The following is a 17,545-nucleotide window of genomic DNA, read 5'->3' as shown; positions in this document are numbered from 1 at the left end:
GAAACCGCTTTAAAGAAAACTAGTGACGTGACGTGACGTGTCTCACAGCGAGTGAGTGAGATTGCAACGGCCAATTGAGAAAGAGGTGAGGTGCTGACAATCAGCAGCTCGTGTTTAAACGTTCATTCCACAGCAGGCAAGACCAATCAAAAGAAAATACTGCAGATGCTGGCTCGGCTGGCTGGGCTGGCTGGCTGGAAATGGGAAATAAATACACAAGACGTGTTAAAGGCTGGTTAAACTGTCGAAAGAAACAAGGCGTTAATGTTTCAGAAGTGCCTATTGAAAGATGTCTCTCAAGCTGCTCCCTGACTGGGCCCTGTCCATTGTCACGTTAATCCCAGGGCGGGGCGGGACTGCTTTGACCAGGAGACCTGTTTTCTGGGACGCAGGTGTGACATTCCAGGGAGTGCACCTGCTTTGTGCTGATTCGAAACGACCACGACAACGGCAACTTGCAGTTCTATATTACCACGACAACGCGCGTGTATATATTGCTACAGCAACAACTGGAGGCGGGACATTTCCCTTGAAGGGCGACATGCAAACAACCATCGCCGGCACCGCATCGCTGCAGTATTTTCTCCCAGAGTGTATCATCGGATATACGGTACGATATTTGAGCGGAATTAATCTCTCAGAGCATCAGCACGTTGCGAGCGAAGGGACGTTTTGATTCTTAAAACCTGCCCTTGCAATCGTAAAAGGTAGCGAATGCTGTCTAGTGGCAGTGTGTGGCGACACAAGGCATACTTACCTGGCAGGGGAGAATCTGTGATCCCGAAGGCGGATCTCCCAGGACGAGGCTAGCCCATTGCACTTGGGGTGTGCGCTGACGCCTGCGATGTCCCCAAATGCGGGATACTCGACTGCAAAATTTGTGGTAGTGGGGGACTGCGTTCGCGCTCTCCCCTGCATCGAAACGAAAAGTTAGATTGTCGACCCCGCGGTCCACCAATCGGATGGGTGACGGTGTTGTGTGTGTGTGTGTGTGTGTGTGTGTACGTATGTCAGTCAGTCTCTCACTCAGAGCTGCTGTGGAAGGAAACCTTTTTAAAAAGAACTTGCATATCGAAAGAAAGATGTGTCTCAAGCTGCCGGGGCCCTGTCCATTGTCACGTTAATGGCTGGACTGCTTTGACCAGGAGACCTGTTTCCTGGGTCGGAGGTGTGAGATTCCAGGGGACCTGCTTTGTGCTGATTTCCAACGGCCGTCCCTCCCTCCCTCCCCCCAGGCCTTCCTTCTGAACAACTTTGTCGTTTTATCGAGGGCCAGAAGCCTGCCTGTGAAAGGGAAGGATCAGCCGGTCGGCCCCCTGCTGGTCGCTGCTGCTCGTGGAGCAGGCGTGCGTGTCCTCAGCCTCTCGGACAGGTTCCTCAGGCGGTTGAGGCAGCTCCCCCAGGTGGCCCAGTGGTCGAGGACGCAACCTTTTAAATCGTTGAGACCCGGGTTCCAATCCCGGTCGGGGGGATGATTTTCTGGTGCAGATTAATTGGCACCACTCAAAGAAAGTCTCCCCTCCTGAGCGCAATGCTCCACCCTCACCACCACTGCCTTTTCCTCACCGAGACAAACAGACAGTCCGTCCAGTCCAGGAGCGCAGTTTTCATTTGTACTCAGACCCTGCTTGTTCAAAGTTAAGTTATTTTGCAGTTTGAATTATAATCGCTGCCTGCGTGCGAGCGAGCGAGCGAGCGAACGAGCGGCACTCAGCCCAGGAGAAGAAAAGAATAGCACTGAGCTGAGAAAGTAAGTGCAATATATCAGCTTTATTCTCAGTCATAATACGTACACACGGACAGAGACGCTGGGAAAGAGCTGTTTTTCCTTTTGAATATCTCCCCACAGGGAGGTGCACCGTTGCCAGAGACACTGCAATACTGGGTCGATGCGTGGAGTGGACGGAGCCAAGCCCCTATTCCATCTCCCTGTTGCAAAATTCAATTTAATATTCGGTCCCGAAGCCGAGAAGCGATAACCTCCTGAATAGACGTTTGCCATTTGACTGAGTGTGAAAAGACTGAGTGTCAAAGTGGAAATGGCAACTCAAGCCCTCTGCTGGTGACACTGCTGCTACTGTAGGGAGCCATGTGTTCAGCCTTCTGTATATGTTTGCAGGGGATTGAGGGCAACTCCCCTGGTGGTCCAGTGGTTAGGACGCAACATTTAAAACTCGTTGAGACCCGGGTTCGAATCCTGGTCAGGGGATGATTTTCTGGTGCAGATTAATTGGCACCGTTCAAGAAAATCTCCCATCCTGAGCACAATGCTCCACCCAAACCAGTGCCTTTTACTCACCTTAACACTCAGTTAGCAGCACAGTTTGATCTCACAGCTTCCAATGTGGCCATTCACAGTGCACTCCCTCCAAACACACACGCACTGTCTGCTCGCATTTTTAAAGTCAGCAACGTGAAGTTATTTCGCCTCTCGCTTGTGGCAGTTTGAACGTTAACATTGTGTCTCTCTCGCGCTCTCTGTTTCGGGAAATGTCTGACTTGGAAACAATTAATTCTGGAACTGCCAGTTTAAAACTGCAGTAATTTTTCACACAACAACTGGAGTTGAATGTTTCAGGTCAGGAGACCAAGTCTGTGGAAGGTGGCACGTCCCAATACACAGGCTTGCAGCTTCCTGAAAAGTGACCTGAGACTGACGTCTTTCCCTCCAAGGTAAAACTGCAAGAGGGAAAAGGAAGAAAGGGAGTGGCACTCATCCATCCCAGGAGTAAACAAAAAAACCACAGTTGCAATATCTCAGCATTCTGAGTAATAATACAGGCTCCAAAAATCCGTTCAGCATTTTGAATATCTCCCCACAGGGAGGTGCACCGTTGCCAGAGACACTGTAATACTGGGTCGATGCGTGGAGTGGACGGAGCAAGCTCTTGTTCCATCTCCCGGTTCCAAAAATCAATTTAATATTTGGTCCCCAGATAGGGGACATATCAGATATTAAACTGATAAGAACAGAAACTTTTTTTTTTTTTTTTCTGACACTCTGGGGTGCCTTATTGCCTTACAGATTCATTCCAGATTCCTTGCAGTGACATTACATCAAGCCAAAGCTCTACAAGCCAAAGCTCTACACTCTGCCCGAGGGGATTTCTCCCTGACTGCATCCCCCCGGCATACAATGGCAGGAAGGCTCCAAATGGTTGCCTTCCCCCACTTGACCACTTGATCTTCGCCAAAAGGCCGAGAAGCGATAACGCGCTCGATGCGAATTGATCTCCGCTCCTGTTTTCCCTCCCTCTTTGGTCTCTGGCTGACTGTGTCTAAAGCAGTCTGGAAGCACTGCCGTTCTCTCCCACTCTGGGCACATTTTTGCCACCGTTTCTAATTGCAACAGTGGATCAGTTTAAAGAAGTTGCCGTTTTTTCCTTTCTTGCTAGGATTGCTTGACAGATTGGTAAATTTGCCAGTCGGCCACCGATCAGATGGGAGAAGGTGGTGTCTCAACGGACCTCCGTCAGTCAGTCTCAGTCACTAACTCACTGCCGTGGAAGGAAACCGCTTTAAAGAAAACTAGTGACGTGACGTGACGTGTCTCACAGCGAGTGAGTGAGATTGCAACGGCCAATTGAGAAAGAGGTGAGGTGCTGACAATCAGCAGCTCGTGTTTAAACGTTCATTCCACAGCAGGCAAGACCAATCAAAAGAAAATACTGCAGATGCTGGCTCGGCTGGCTGGGCTGGCTGGCTGGAAATGGGAAATAAATACACAAGACGTGTTAAAGGCTGGTTAAACTGTCGAAAGAAACAAGGCGTTAATGTTTCAGAAGTGCCTATTGAAAGATGTCTCTCAAGCTGCTCCCTGACTGGGCCCTGTCCATTGTCACGTTAATCCCAGGGCGGGGCGGGACTGCTTTGACCAGGAGACCTGTTTTCTGGGACGCAGGTGTGACATTCCAGGGAGTGCACCTGCTTTGTGCTGATTCGAAACGACCACGACAACGGCAACTTGCAGTTCTATATTACCACGACAACGCGCGTGTATATATTGCTACAGCAACAACTGGAGGCGGGACATTTCCCTTGAAGGGCGACATGCAAACAACCATCGCCGGCACCGCATCGCTGCAGTATTTTCTCCCAGAGTGTATCATCGGATATACGGTACGATATTTGAGCGGAATTAATCTCTCAGAGCATCAGCACGTTGCGAGCGAAGGGACGTTTTGATTCTTAAAACCTGCCCTTGCAATCGTAAAAGGTAGCGAATGCTGTCTAGTGGCAGTGTGTGGCGACACAAGGCATACTTACCTGGCAGGGGAGAATCTGTGATCCCGAAGGCGGATCTCCCAGGACGAGGCTAGCCCATTGCACTTGGGGTGTGCGCTGACGCCTGCGATGTCCCCAAATGCGGGATACTCGACTGCAAAATTTGTGGTAGTGGGGGACTGCGTTCGCGCTCTCCCCTGCATCGAAACGAAAAGTTAGATTGTCGACCCCGCGGTCCACCAATCGGATGGGTGACGGTGTTGTGTGTGTGTGTGTGTGTGTGTGTGTACGTATGTCAGTCAGTCTCTCACTCAGAGCTGCTGTGGAAGGAAACCTTTTTAAAAAGAACTTGCATATCGAAAGAAAGATGTGTCTCAAGCTGCCGGGGCCCTGTCCATTGTCACGTTAATGGCTGGACTGCTTTGACCAGGAGACCTGTTTCCTGGGTCGGAGGTGTGAGATTCCAGGGGACCTGCTTTGTGCTGATTTCCAACGGCCGTCCCTCCCTCCCTCCCCCCAGGCCTTCCTTCTGAACAACTTTGTCGTTTTATCGAGGGCCAGAAGCCTGCCTGTGAAAGGGAAGGATCAGCCGGTCGGCCCCCTGCTGGTCGCTGCTGCTCGTGGAGCAGGCGTGCGTGTCCTCAGCCTCTCGGACAGGTTCCTCAGGCGGTTGAGGCAGCTCCCCCAGGTGGCCCAGTGGTCGAGGACGCAACCTTTTAAATCGTTGAGACCCGGGTTCCAATCCCGGTCGGGGGGATGATTTTCTGGTGCAGATTAATTGGCACCACTCAAAGAAAGTCTCCCCTCCTGAGCGCAATGCTCCACCCTCACCACCACTGCCTTTTCCTCACCGAGACAAACAGACAGTCCGTCCAGTCCAGGAGCGCAGTTTTCATTTGTACTCAGACCCTGCTTGTTCAAAGTTAAGTTATTTTGCAGTTTGAATTATAATCGCTGCCTGCGTGCGAGCGAGCGAGCGAGCGAACGAGCGGCACTCAGCCCAGGAGAAGAAAAGAATAGCACTGAGCTGAGAAAGTAAGTGCAATATATCAGCTTTATTCTCAGTCATAATACGTACACACGGACAGAGACGCTGGGAAAGAGCTGTTTTTCCTTTTGAATATCTCCCCACAGGGAGGTGCACCGTTGCCAGAGACACTGCAATACTGGGTCGATGCGTGGAGTGGACGGAGCCAAGCCCCTATTCCATCTCCCTGTTGCAAAATTCAATTTAATATTCGGTCCCGAAGCCGAGAAGCGATAACCTCCTGAATAGACGTTTGCCATTTGACTGAGTGTGAAAAGACTGAGTGTCAAAGTGGAAATGGCAAGTCAAGCCCTCTGCTGGTGACACTGCTGCTACTGTAGGGAGCCATGTGTTCAGCCTTCTGTATATGTTTGCAGGGGATTGAGGGCAACTCCCCTGGTGGTCCAGTGGTTAGGACGCAACATTTAAAACTCGTTGAGACCCGGGTTCGAATCCTGGTCAGGGGATGATTTTCTGGTGCAGATTAATTGGCACCGTTCAAGAAAATCTCCCATCCTGAGCACAATGCTCCACCCAAACCAGTGCCTTTTACTCACCTTAACACTCAGTTAGCAGCACAGTTTGATCTCACAGCTTCCAATGTGGCCATTCACAGTGCACTCCCTCCAAACACACACGCACTGTCTGCTCGCATTTTTAAAGTCAGCAACGTGAAGTTATTTCGCCTCTCGCTTGTGGCAGTTTGAACGTTAACATTGTGTCTCTCTCGCGCTCTCTGTTTCGGGAAATGTCTGACTTGGAAACAATTAATTCTGGAACTGCCAGTTTAAAACTGCAGTAATTTTTCACACAACAACTGGAGTTGAATGTTTCAGGTCAGGAGACCAAGTCTGTGGAAGGTGGCACGTCCCAATACACAGGCTTGCAGCTTCCTGAAAAGTGACCTGAGACTGACGTCTTTCCCTCCAAGGTAAAACTGCAAGAGGGAAAAGGAAGAAAGGGAGTGGCACTCATCCATCCCAGGAGTAAACAAAAAAACCACAGTTGCAATATCTCAGCATTCTGAGTAATAATACAGGCTCCAAAAATCCGTTCAGCATTTTGAATATCTCCCCACAGGGAGGTGCACCGTTGCCAGAGACACTGTAATACTGGGTCGATGCGTGGAGTGGACGGAGCAAGCTCTTGTTCCATCTCCCGGTTCCAAAAATCAATTTAATATTTGGTCCCCAGATAGGGGACATATCAGATATTAAACTGATAAGAACAGAAACTTTTTTTTTTTTTTTTCTGACACTCTGGGGTGCCTTATTGCCTTACAGATTCATTCCAGATTCCTTGCAGTGACATTACATCAAGCCAAAGCTCTACAAGCCAAAGCTCTACACTCTGCCCGAGGGGATTTCTCCCTGACTGCATCCCCCCGGCATACAATGGCAGGAAGGCTCCAAATGGTTGCCTTCCCCCACTTGACCACTTGATCTTCGCCAAAAGGCCGAGAAGCGATAACGCGCTCGATGCGAATTGATCTCCGCTCCTGTTTTCCCTCCCTCTTTGGTCTCTGGCTGACTGTGTCTAAAGCAGTCTGGAAGCACTGCCGTTCTCTCCCACTCTGGGCACATTTTTGCCACCGTTTCTAATTGCAACAGTGGATCAGTTTAAAGAAGTTGCCGTTTTTTCCTTTCTTGCTAGGATTGCTTGACAGATTGGTAAATTTGCCAGTCGGCCACCGATCAGATGGGAGAAGGTGGTGTCTCAACGGACCTCCGTCAGTCAGTCTCAGTCACTAACTCACTGCCGTGGAAGGAAACCGCTTTAAAGAAAACTAGTGACGTGACGTGACGTGTCTCACAGCGAGTGAGTGAGATTGCAACGGCCAATTGAGAAAGAGGTGAGGTGCTGACAATCAGCAGCTCGTGTTTAAACGTTCATTCCACAGCAGGCAAGACCAATCAAAAGAAAATACTGCAGATGCTGGCTCGGCTGGCTGGGCTGGCTGGCTGGAAATGGGAAATAAATACACAAGACGTGTTAAAGGCTGGTTAAACTGTCGAAAGAAACAAGGCGTTAATGTTTCAGAAGTGCCTATTGAAAGATGTCTCTCAAGCTGCTCCCTGACTGGGCCCTGTCCATTGTCACGTTAATCCCAGGGCGGGGCGGGACTGCTTTGACCAGGAGACCTGTTTTCTGGGACGCAGGTGTGACATTCCAGGGAGTGCACCTGCTTTGTGCTGATTCGAAACGACCACGACAACGGCAACTTGCAGTTCTATATTACCACGACAACGCGCGTGTATATATTGCTACAGCAACAACTGGAGGCGGGACATTTCCCTTGAAGGGCGACATGCAAACAACCATCGCCGGCACCGCATCGCTGCAGTATTTTCTCCCAGAGTGTATCATCGGATATACGGTACGATATTTGAGCGGAATTAATCTCTCAGAGCATCAGCACGTTGCGAGCGAAGGGACGTTTTGATTCTTAAAACCTGCCCTTGCAATCGTAAAAGGTAGCGAATGCTGTCTAGTGGCAGTGTGTGGCGACACAAGGCATACTTACCTGGCAGGGGAGAATCTGTGATCCCGAAGGCGGATCTCCCAGGACGAGGCTAGCCCATTGCACTTGGGGTGTGCGCTGACGCCTGCGATGTCCCCAAATGCGGGATACTCGACTGCAAAATTTGTGGTAGTGGGGGACTGCGTTCGCGCTCTCCCCTGCATCGAAACGAAAAGTTAGATTGTCGACCCCGCGGTCCACCAATCGGATGGGTGACGGTGTTGTGTGTGTGTGTGTGTGTGTGTGTGTACGTATGTCAGTCAGTCTCTCACTCAGAGCTGCTGTGGAAGGAAACCTTTTTAAAAAGAACTTGCATATCGAAAGAAAGATGTGTCTCAAGCTGCCGGGGCCCTGTCCATTGTCACGTTAATGGCTGGACTGCTTTGACCAGGAGACCTGTTTCCTGGGTCGGAGGTGTGAGATTCCAGGGGACCTGCTTTGTGCTGATTTCCAACGGCCGTCCCTCCCTCCCTCCCCCCAGGCCTTCCTTCTGAACAACTTTGTCGTTTTATCGAGGGCCAGAAGCCTGCCTGTGAAAGGGAAGGATCAGCCGGTCGGCCCCCTGCTGGTCGCTGCTGCTCGTGGAGCAGGCGTGCGTGTCCTCAGCCTCTCGGACAGGTTCCTCAGGCGGTTGAGGCAGCTCCCCCAGGTGGCCCAGTGGTCGAGGACGCAACCTTTTAAATCGTTGAGACCCGGGTTCCAATCCCGGTCGGGGGGATGATTTTCTGGTGCAGATTAATTGGCACCACTCAAAGAAAGTCTCCCCTCCTGAGCGCAATGCTCCACCCTCACCACCACTGCCTTTTCCTCACCGAGACAAACAGACAGTCCGTCCAGTCCAGGAGCGCAGTTTTCATTTGTACTCAGACCCTGCTTGTTCAAAGTTAAGTTATTTTGCAGTTTGAATTATAATCGCTGCCTGCGTGCGAGCGAGCGAGCGAGCGAACGAGCGGCACTCAGCCCAGGAGAAGAAAAGAATAGCACTGAGCTGAGAAAGTAAGTGCAATATATCAGCTTTATTCTCAGTCATAATACGTACACACGGACAGAGACGCTGGGAAAGAGCTGTTTTTCCTTTTGAATATCTCCCCACAGGGAGGTGCACCGTTGCCAGAGACACTGCAATACTGGGTCGATGCGTGGAGTGGACGGAGCCAAGCCCCTATTCCATCTCCCTGTTGCAAAATTCAATTTAATATTCGGTCCCGAAGCCGAGAAGCGATAACCTCCTGAATAGACGTTTGCCATTTGACTGAGTGTGAAAAGACTGAGTGTCAAAGTGGAAATGGCAACTCAAGCCCTCTGCTGGTGACACTGCTGCTACTGTAGGGAGCCATGTGTTCAGCCTTCTGTATATGTTTGCAGGGGATTGAGGGCAACTCCCCTGGTGGTCCAGTGGTTAGGACGCAACATTTAAAACTCGTTGAGACCCGGGTTCGAATCCTGGTCAGGGGATGATTTTCTGGTGCAGATTAATTGGCACCGTTCAAGAAAATCTCCCATCCTGAGCACAATGCTCCACCCAAACCAGTGCCTTTTACTCACCTTAACACTCAGTTAGCAGCACAGTTTGATCTCACAGCTTCCAATGTGGCCATTCACAGTGCACTCCCTCCAAACACACACGCACTGTCTGCTCGCATTTTTAAAGTCAGCAACGTGAAGTTATTTCGCCTCTCGCTTGTGGCAGTTTGAACGTTAACATTGTGTCTCTCTCGCGCTCTCTGTTTCGGGAAATGTCTGACTTGGAAACAATTAATTCTGGAACTGCCAGTTTAAAACTGCAGTAATTTTTCACACAACAACTGGAGTTGAATGTTTCAGGTCAGGAGACCAAGTCTGTGGAAGGTGGCACGTCCCAATACACAGGCTTGCAGCTTCCTGAAAAGTGACCTGAGACTGACGTCTTTCCCTCCAAGGTAAAACTGCAAGAGGGAAAAGGAAGAAAGGGAGTGGCACTCATCCATCCCAGGAGTAAACAAAAAAACCACAGTTGCAATATCTCAGCATTCTGAGTAATAATACAGGCTCCAAAAATCCGTTCAGCATTTTGAATATCTCCCCACAGGGAGGTGCACCGTTGCCAGAGACACTGTAATACTGGGTCGATGCGTGGAGTGGACGGAGCAAGCTCTTGTTCCATCTCCCGGTTCCAAAAATCAATTTAATATTTGGTCCCCAGATAGGGGACATATCAGATATTAAACTGATAAGAACAGAAACTTTTTTTTTTTTTTTTCTGACACTCTGGGGTGCCTTATTGCCTTACAGATTCATTCCAGATTCCTTGCAGTGACATTACATCAAGCCAAAGCTCTACAAGCCAAAGCTCTACACTCTGCCCGAGGGGATTTCTCCCTGACTGCATCCCCCCGGCATACAATGGCAGGAAGGCTCCAAATGGTTGCCTTCCCCCACTTGACCACTTGATCTTCGCCAAAAGGCCGAGAAGCGATAACGCGCTCGATGCGAATTGATCTCCGCTCCTGTTTTCCCTCCCTCTTTGGTCTCTGGCTGACTGTGTCTAAAGCAGTCTGGAAGCACTGCCGTTCTCTCCCACTCTGGGCACATTTTTGCCACCGTTTCTAATTGCAACAGTGGATCAGTTTAAAGAAGTTGCCGTTTTTTCCTTTCTTGCTAGGATTGCTTGACAGATTGGTAAATTTGCCAGTCGGCCACCGATCAGATGGGAGAAGGTGGTGTCTCAACGGACCTCCGTCAGTCAGTCTCAGTCACTAACTCACTGCCGTGGAAGGAAACCGCTTTAAAGAAAACTAGTGACGTGACGTGACGTGTCTCACAGCGAGTGAGTGAGATTGCAACGGCCAATTGAGAAAGAGGTGAGGTGCTGACAATCAGCAGCTCGTGTTTAAACGTTCATTCCACAGCAGGCAAGACCAATCAAAAGAAAATACTGCAGATGCTGGCTCGGCTGGCTGGGCTGGCTGGCTGGAAATGGGAAATAAATACACAAGACGTGTTAAAGGCTGGTTAAACTGTCGAAAGAAACAAGGCGTTAATGTTTCAGAAGTGCCTATTGAAAGATGTCTCTCAAGCTGCTCCCTGACTGGGCCCTGTCCATTGTCACGTTAATCCCAGGGCGGGGCGGGACTGCTTTGACCAGGAGACCTGTTTTCTGGGACGCAGGTGTGACATTCCAGGGAGTGCACCTGCTTTGTGCTGATTCGAAACGACCACGACAACGGCAACTTGCAGTTCTATATTACCACGACAACGCGCGTGTATATATTGCTACAGCAACAACTGGAGGCGGGACATTTCCCTTGAAGGGCGACATGCAAACAACCATCGCCGGCACCGCATCGCTGCAGTATTTTCTCCCAGAGTGTATCATCGGATATACGGTACGATATTTGAGCGGAATTAATCTCTCAGAGCATCAGCACGTTGCGAGCGAAGGGACGTTTTGATTCTTAAAACCTGCCCTTGCAATCGTAAAAGGTAGCGAATGCTGTCTAGTGGCAGTGTGTGGCGACACAAGGCATACTTACCTGGCAGGGGAGAATCTGTGATCCCGAAGGCGGATCTCCCAGGACGAGGCTAGCCCATTGCACTTGGGGTGTGCGCTGACGCCTGCGATGTCCCCAAATGCGGGATACTCGACTGCAAAATTTGTGGTAGTGGGGGACTGCGTTCGCGCTCTCCCCTGCATCGAAACGAAAAGTTAGATTGTCGACCCCGCGGTCCACCAATCGGATGGGTGACGGTGTTGTGTGTGTGTGTGTGTGTGTGTGTGTACGTATGTCAGTCAGTCTCTCACTCAGAGCTGCTGTGGAAGGAAACCTTTTTAAAAAGAACTTGCATATCGAAAGAAAGATGTGTCTCAAGCTGCCGGGGCCCTGTCCATTGTCACGTTAATGGCTGGACTGCTTTGACCAGGAGACCTGTTTCCTGGGTCGGAGGTGTGAGATTCCAGGGGACCTGCTTTGTGCTGATTTCCAACGGCCGTCCCTCCCTCCCTCCCCCCAGGCCTTCCTTCTGAACAACTTTGTCGTTTTATCGAGGGCCAGAAGCCTGCCTGTGAAAGGGAAGGATCAGCCGGTCGGCCCCCTGCTGGTCGCTGCTGCTCGTGGAGCAGGCGTGCGTGTCCTCAGCCTCTCGGACAGGTTCCTCAGGCGGTTGAGGCAGCTCCCCCAGGTGGCCCAGTGGTCGAGGACGCAACCTTTTAAATCGTTGAGACCCGGGTTCCAATCCCGGTCGGGGGGATGATTTTCTGGTGCAGATTAATTGGCACCACTCAAAGAAAGTCTCCCCTCCTGAGCGCAATGCTCCACCCTCACCACCACTGCCTTTTCCTCACCGAGACAAACAGACAGTCCGTCCAGTCCAGGAGCGCAGTTTTCATTTGTACTCAGACCCTGCTTGTTCAAAGTTAAGTTATTTTGCAGTTTGAATTATAATCGCTGCCTGCGTGCGAGCGAGCGAGCGAGCGAACGAGCGGCACTCAGCCCAGGAGAAGAAAAGAATAGCACTGAGCTGAGAAAGTAAGTGCAATATATCAGCTTTATTCTCAGTCATAATACGTACACACGGACAGAGACGCTGGGAAAGAGCTGTTTTTCCTTTTGAATATCTCCCCACAGGGAGGTGCACCGTTGCCAGAGACACTGCAATACTGGGTCGATGCGTGGAGTGGACGGAGCCAAGCCCCTATTCCATCTCCCTGTTGCAAAATTCAATTTAATATTCGGTCCCGAAGCCGAGAAGCGATAACCTCCTGAATAGACGTTTGCCATTTGACTGAGTGTGAAAAGACTGAGTGTCAAAGTGGAAATGGCAACTCAAGCCCTCTGCTGGTGACACTGCTGCTACTGTAGGGAGCCATGTGTTCAGCCTTCTGTATATGTTTGCAGGGGATTGAGGGCAACTCCCCTGGTGGTCCAGTGGTTAGGACGCAACATTTAAAACTCGTTGAGACCCGGGTTCGAATCCTGGTCAGGGGATGATTTTCTGGTGCAGATTAATTGGCACCGTTCAAGAAAATCTCCCATCCTGAGCACAATGCTCCACCCAAACCAGTGCCTTTTACTCACCTTAACACTCAGTTAGCAGCACAGTTTGATCTCACAGCTTCCAATGTGGCCATTCACAGTGCACTCCCTCCAAACACACACGCACTGTCTGCTCGCATTTTTAAAGTCAGCAACGTGAAGTTATTTCGCCTCTCGCTTGTGGCAGTTTGAACGTTAACATTGTGTCTCTCTCGCGCTCTCTGTTTCGGGAAATGTCTGACTTGGAAACAATTAATTCTGGAACTGCCAGTTTAAAACTGCAGTAATTTTTCACACAACAACTGGAGTTGAATGTTTCAGGTCAGGAGACCAAGTCTGTGGAAGGTGGCACGTCCCAATACACAGGCTTGCAGCTTCCTGAAAAGTGACCTGAGACTGACGTCTTTCCCTCCAAGGTAAAACTGCAAGAGGGAAAAGGAAGAAAGGGAGTGGCACTCATCCATCCCAGGAGTAAACAAAAAAACCACAGTTGCAATATCTCAGCATTCTGAGTAATAATACAGGCTCCAAAAATCCGTTCAGCATTTTGAATATCTCCCCACAGGGAGGTGCACCGTTGCCAGAGACACTGTAATACTGGGTCGATGCGTGGAGTGGACGGAGCAAGCTCTTGTTCCATCTCCCGGTTCCAAAAATCAATTTAATATTTGGTCCCCAGATAGGGGACATATCAGATATTAAACTGATAAGAACAGAAACTTTTTTTTTTTTTTTTCTGACACTCTGGGGTGCCTTATTGCCTTACAGATTCATTCCAGATTCCTTGCAGTGACATTACATCAAGCCAAAGCTCTACAAGCCAAAGCTCTACACTCTGCCCGAGGGGATTTCTCCCTGACTGCATCCCCCCGGCATACAATGGCAGGAAGGCTCCAAATGGTTGCCTTCCCCCACTTGACCACTTGATCTTCGCCAAAAGGCCGAGAAGCGATAACGCGCTCGATGCGAATTGATCTCCGCTCCTGTTTTCCCTCCCTCTTTGGTCTCTGGCTGACTGTGTCTAAAGCAGTCTGGAAGCACTGCCGTTCTCTCCCACTCTGGGCACATTTTTGCCACCGTTTCTAATTGCAACAGTGGATCAGTTTAAAGAAGTTGCCGTTTTTTCCTTTCTTGCTAGGATTGCTTGACAGATTGGTAAATTTGCCAGTCGGCCACCGATCAGATGGGAGAAGGTGGTGTCTCAACGGACCTCCGTCAGTCAGTCTCAGTCACTAACTCACTGCCGTGGAAGGAAACCGCTTTAAAGAAAACTAGTGACGTGACGTGACGTGTCTCACAGCGAGTGAGTGAGATTGCAACGGCCAATTGAGAAAGAGGTGAGGTGCTGACAATCAGCAGCTCGTGTTTAAACGTTCATTCCACAGCAGGCAAGACCAATCAAAAGAAAATACTGCAGATGCTGGCTCGGCTGGCTGGGCTGGCTGGCTGGAAATGGGAAATAAATACACAAGACGTGTTAAAGGCTGGTTAAACTGTCGAAAGAAACAAGGCGTTAATGTTTCAGAAGTGCCTATTGAAAGATGTCTCTCAAGCTGCTCCCTGACTGGGCCCTGTCCATTGTCACGTTAATCCCAGGGCGGGGCGGGACTGCTTTGACCAGGAGACCTGTTTTCTGGGACGCAGGTGTGACATTCCAGGGAGTGCACCTGCTTTGTGCTGATTCGAAACGACCACGACAACGGCAACTTGCAGTTCTATATTACCACGACAACGCGCGTGTATATATTGCTACAGCAACAACTGGAGGCGGGACATTTCCCTTGAAGGGCGACATGCAAACAACCATCGCCGGCACCGCATCGCTGCAGTATTTTCTCCCAGAGTGTATCATCGGATATACGGTACGATATTTGAGCGGAATTAATCTCTCAGAGCATCAGCACGTTGCGAGCGAAGGGACGTTTTGATTCTTAAAACCTGCCCTTGCAATCGTAAAAGGTAGCGAATGCTGTCTAGTGGCAGTGTGTGGCGACACAAGGCATACTTACCTGGCAGGGGAGAATCTGTGATCCCGAAGGCGGATCTCCCAGGACGAGGCTAGCCCATTGCACTTGGGGTGTGCGCTGACGCCTGCGATGTCCCCAAATGCGGGATACTCGACTGCAAAATTTGTGGTAGTGGGGGACTGCGTTCGCGCTCTCCCCTGCATCGAAACGAAAAGTTAGATTGTCGACCCCGCGGTCCACCAATCGGATGGGTGACGGTGTTGTGTGTGTGTGTGTGTGTGTGTGTGTACGTATGTCAGTCAGTCTCTCACTCAGAGCTGCTGTGGAAGGAAACCTTTTTAAAAAGAACTTGCATATCGAAAGAAAGATGTGTCTCAAGCTGCCGGGGCCCTGTCCATTGTCACGTTAATGGCTGGACTGCTTTGACCAGGAGACCTGTTTCCTGGGTCGGAGGTGTGAGATTCCAGGGGACCTGCTTTGTGCTGATTTCCAACGGCCGTCCCTCCCTCCCTCCCCCCAGGCCTTCCTTCTGAACAACTTTGTCGTTTTATCGAGGGCCAGAAGCCTGCCTGTGAAAGGGAAGGATCAGCCGGTCGGCCCCCTGCTGGTCGCTGCTGCTCGTGGAGCAGGCGTGCGTGTCCTCAGCCTCTCGGACAGGTTCCTCAGGCGGTTGAGGCAGCTCCCCCAGGTGGCCCAGTGGTCGAGGACGCAACCTTTTAAATCGTTGAGACCCGGGTTCCAATCCCGGTCGGGGGGATGATTTTCTGGTGCAGATTAATTGGCACCACTCAAAGAAAGTCTCCCCTCCTGAGCGCAATGCTCCACCCTCACCACCACTGCCTTTTCCTCACCGAGACAAACAGACAGTCCGTCCAGTCCAGGAGCGCAGTTTTCATTTGTACTCAGACCCTGCTTGTTCAAAGTTAAGTTATTTTGCAGTTTGAATTATAATCGCTGCCTGCGTGCGAGCGAGCGAGCGAGCGAACGAGCGGCACTCAGCCCAGGAGAAGAAAAGAATAGCACTGAGCTGAGAAAGTAAGTGCAATATATCAGCTTTATTCTCAGTCATAATACGTACACACGGACAGAGACGCTGGGAAAGAGCTGTTTTTCCTTTTGAATATCTCCCCACAGGGAGGTGCACCGTTGCCAGAGACACTGCAATACTGGGTCGATGCGTGGAGTGGACGGAGCCAAGCCCCTATTCCATCTCCCTGTTGCAAAATTCAATTTAATATTCGGTCCCGAAGCCGAGAAGCGATAACCTCCTGAATAGACGTTTGCCATTTGACTGAGTGTGAAAAGACTGAGTGTCAAAGTGGAAATGGCAACTCAAGCCCTCTGCTGGTGACACTGCTGCTACTGTAGGGAGCCATGTGTTCAGCCTTCTGTATATGTTTGCAGGGGATTGAGGGCAACTCCCCTGGTGGTCCAGTGGTTAGGACGCAACATTTAAAACTCGTTGAGACCCGGGTTCGAATCCTGGTCAGGGGATGATTTTCTGGTGCAGATTAATTGGCACCGTTCAAGAAAATCTCCCATCCTGAGCACAATGCTCCACCCAAACCAGTGCCTTTTACTCACCTTAACACTCAGTTAGCAGCACAGTTTGATCTCACAGCTTCCAATGTGGCCATTCACAGTGCACTCCCTCCAAACACACACGCACTGTCTGCTCGCATTTTTAAAGTCAGCAACGTGAAGTTATTTCGCCTCTCGCTTGTGGCAGTTTGAACGTTAACATTGTGTCTCTCTCGCGCTCTCTGTTTCGGGAAATGTCTGACTTGGAAACAATTAATTCTGGAACTGCCAGTTTAAAACTGCAGTAATTTTTCACACAACAACTGGAGTTGAATGTTTCAGGTCAGGAGACCAAGTCTGTGGAAGGTGGCACGTCCCAATACACAGGCTTGCAGCTTCCTGAAAAGTGACCTGAGACTGACGTCTTTCCCTCCAAGGTAAAACTGCAAGAGGGAAAAGGAAGAAAGGGAGTGGCACTCATCCATCCCAGGAGTAAACAAAAAAACCACAGTTGCAATATCTCAGCATTCTGAGTAATAATACAGGCTCCAAAAATCCGTTCAGCATTTTGAATATCTCCCCACAGGGAGGTGCACCGTTGCCAGAGACACTGTAATACTGGGTCGATGCGTGGAGTGGACGGAGCAAGCTCTTGTTCCATCTCCCGGTTCCAAAAATCAATTTAATATTTGGTCCCCAGATAGGGGACATATCAGATATTAAACTGATAAGAACAGAAACTTTTTTTTTTTTTTTTCTGACACTCTGGGGTGCCTTATTGCCTTACAGATTCATTCCAGATTCCTTGCAGTGACATTACATCAAGCCAAAGCTCTACAAGCCAAAGCTCTACACTCTGCCCGAGGGGATTTCTCCCTGACTGCATCCCCCCGGCATACAATGGCAGGAAGGCTCCAAATGGTTGCCTTCCCCCACTTGACCACTTGATCTTCGCCAAAAGGCCGAGAAGCGATAACGCGCTCGATGCGAATTGATCTCCGCTCCTGTTTTCCCTCCCTCTTTGGTCTCTGGCTGACTGTGTCTAAAGCAGTCTGGAAGCACTGCCGTTCTCTCCCACTCTGGGCACATTTTTGCCACCGTTTCTAATTGCAACAGTGGATCAGTTTAAAGAAGTTGCCGTTTTTTCCTTTCTTGCTAGGATTGCTTGACAGATTGGTAAATTTGCCAGTCGGCCACCGATCAGATGGGAGAAGGTGGTGTCTCAACGGACCTCCGTCAGTCAGTCTCAGTCACTAACTCACTGCCGTGGAAG

General features: G+C 50.2%; 5 non-coding genes and 10 pseudogenes across 5 annotated transcripts; 5 read left to right on the top strand and 10 right to left on the bottom strand.

Annotated features, from left to right (window-relative positions):
- The first annotated feature begins 749 nt into the window (after positions 1–749).
- LOC137309913 (U1 spliceosomal RNA) lies at positions 750–915 on the top strand. Its single transcript, XR_010960022.1, has one exon. It is a non-coding gene; the product is annotated as a U1 spliceosomal RNA (small nuclear RNA).
- A 933-nt stretch (positions 916–1,848) lies between these two features.
- On the bottom strand, positions 1,849–1,977 carry LOC137309909 (U2 spliceosomal RNA; annotated as a pseudogene).
- An 844-nt stretch (positions 1,978–2,821) lies between these two features.
- LOC137309903 (U2 spliceosomal RNA) lies at positions 2,822–3,027 on the bottom strand (annotated as a pseudogene).
- A 1,231-nt stretch (positions 3,028–4,258) lies between these two features.
- LOC137309912 (U1 spliceosomal RNA) lies at positions 4,259–4,424 on the top strand. Its single transcript, XR_010960021.1, has one exon. It is a non-coding gene; the product is annotated as a U1 spliceosomal RNA (small nuclear RNA).
- A 933-nt stretch (positions 4,425–5,357) lies between these two features.
- Positions 5,358–5,486, bottom strand: LOC137309908 (U2 spliceosomal RNA; annotated as a pseudogene).
- An 844-nt stretch (positions 5,487–6,330) lies between these two features.
- Positions 6,331–6,536, bottom strand: LOC137309902 (U2 spliceosomal RNA; annotated as a pseudogene).
- Positions 6,537–7,767: 1,231 nt separating this feature from the next.
- LOC137309911 (U1 spliceosomal RNA) lies at positions 7,768–7,933 on the top strand. The gene has a single exon (XR_010960020.1). It is a non-coding gene; the product is annotated as a U1 spliceosomal RNA (small nuclear RNA).
- A 933-nt stretch (positions 7,934–8,866) lies between these two features.
- On the bottom strand, positions 8,867–8,995 carry LOC137309907 (U2 spliceosomal RNA; annotated as a pseudogene).
- Positions 8,996–9,839: 844 nt separating this feature from the next.
- Positions 9,840–10,045, bottom strand: LOC137309901 (U2 spliceosomal RNA; annotated as a pseudogene).
- A 1,231-nt stretch (positions 10,046–11,276) lies between these two features.
- LOC137309910 (U1 spliceosomal RNA) lies at positions 11,277–11,442 on the top strand. Its single transcript, XR_010960019.1, has one exon. It is a non-coding gene; the product is annotated as a U1 spliceosomal RNA (small nuclear RNA).
- A 933-nt stretch (positions 11,443–12,375) lies between these two features.
- LOC137309906 (U2 spliceosomal RNA) lies at positions 12,376–12,504 on the bottom strand (annotated as a pseudogene).
- An 844-nt stretch (positions 12,505–13,348) lies between these two features.
- LOC137309900 (U2 spliceosomal RNA) lies at positions 13,349–13,554 on the bottom strand (annotated as a pseudogene).
- A 1,231-nt stretch (positions 13,555–14,785) lies between these two features.
- LOC137309898 (U1 spliceosomal RNA) lies at positions 14,786–14,951 on the top strand. Its single transcript, XR_010960018.1, has one exon. It is a non-coding gene; the product is annotated as a U1 spliceosomal RNA (small nuclear RNA).
- Positions 14,952–15,884: 933 nt separating this feature from the next.
- On the bottom strand, positions 15,885–16,013 carry LOC137309905 (U2 spliceosomal RNA; annotated as a pseudogene).
- An 844-nt stretch (positions 16,014–16,857) lies between these two features.
- On the bottom strand, positions 16,858–17,063 carry LOC137309899 (U2 spliceosomal RNA; annotated as a pseudogene).
- Between the last annotated feature and the right edge of the window lie 482 nt (positions 17,064–17,545).

Source organism: Heptranchias perlo, unplaced genomic scaffold (genome assembly GCF_035084215.1).
Source record: "Heptranchias perlo isolate sHepPer1 unplaced genomic scaffold, sHepPer1.hap1 HAP1_SCAFFOLD_1907, whole genome shotgun sequence".
Lineage (NCBI taxonomy): Eukaryota > Metazoa > Chordata > Chondrichthyes > Hexanchiformes > Hexanchidae > Heptranchias > Heptranchias perlo.
Note: the sequence above shows the minus strand (reverse complement) of the source record. Positions and strands in the feature narration are given on the sequence as shown.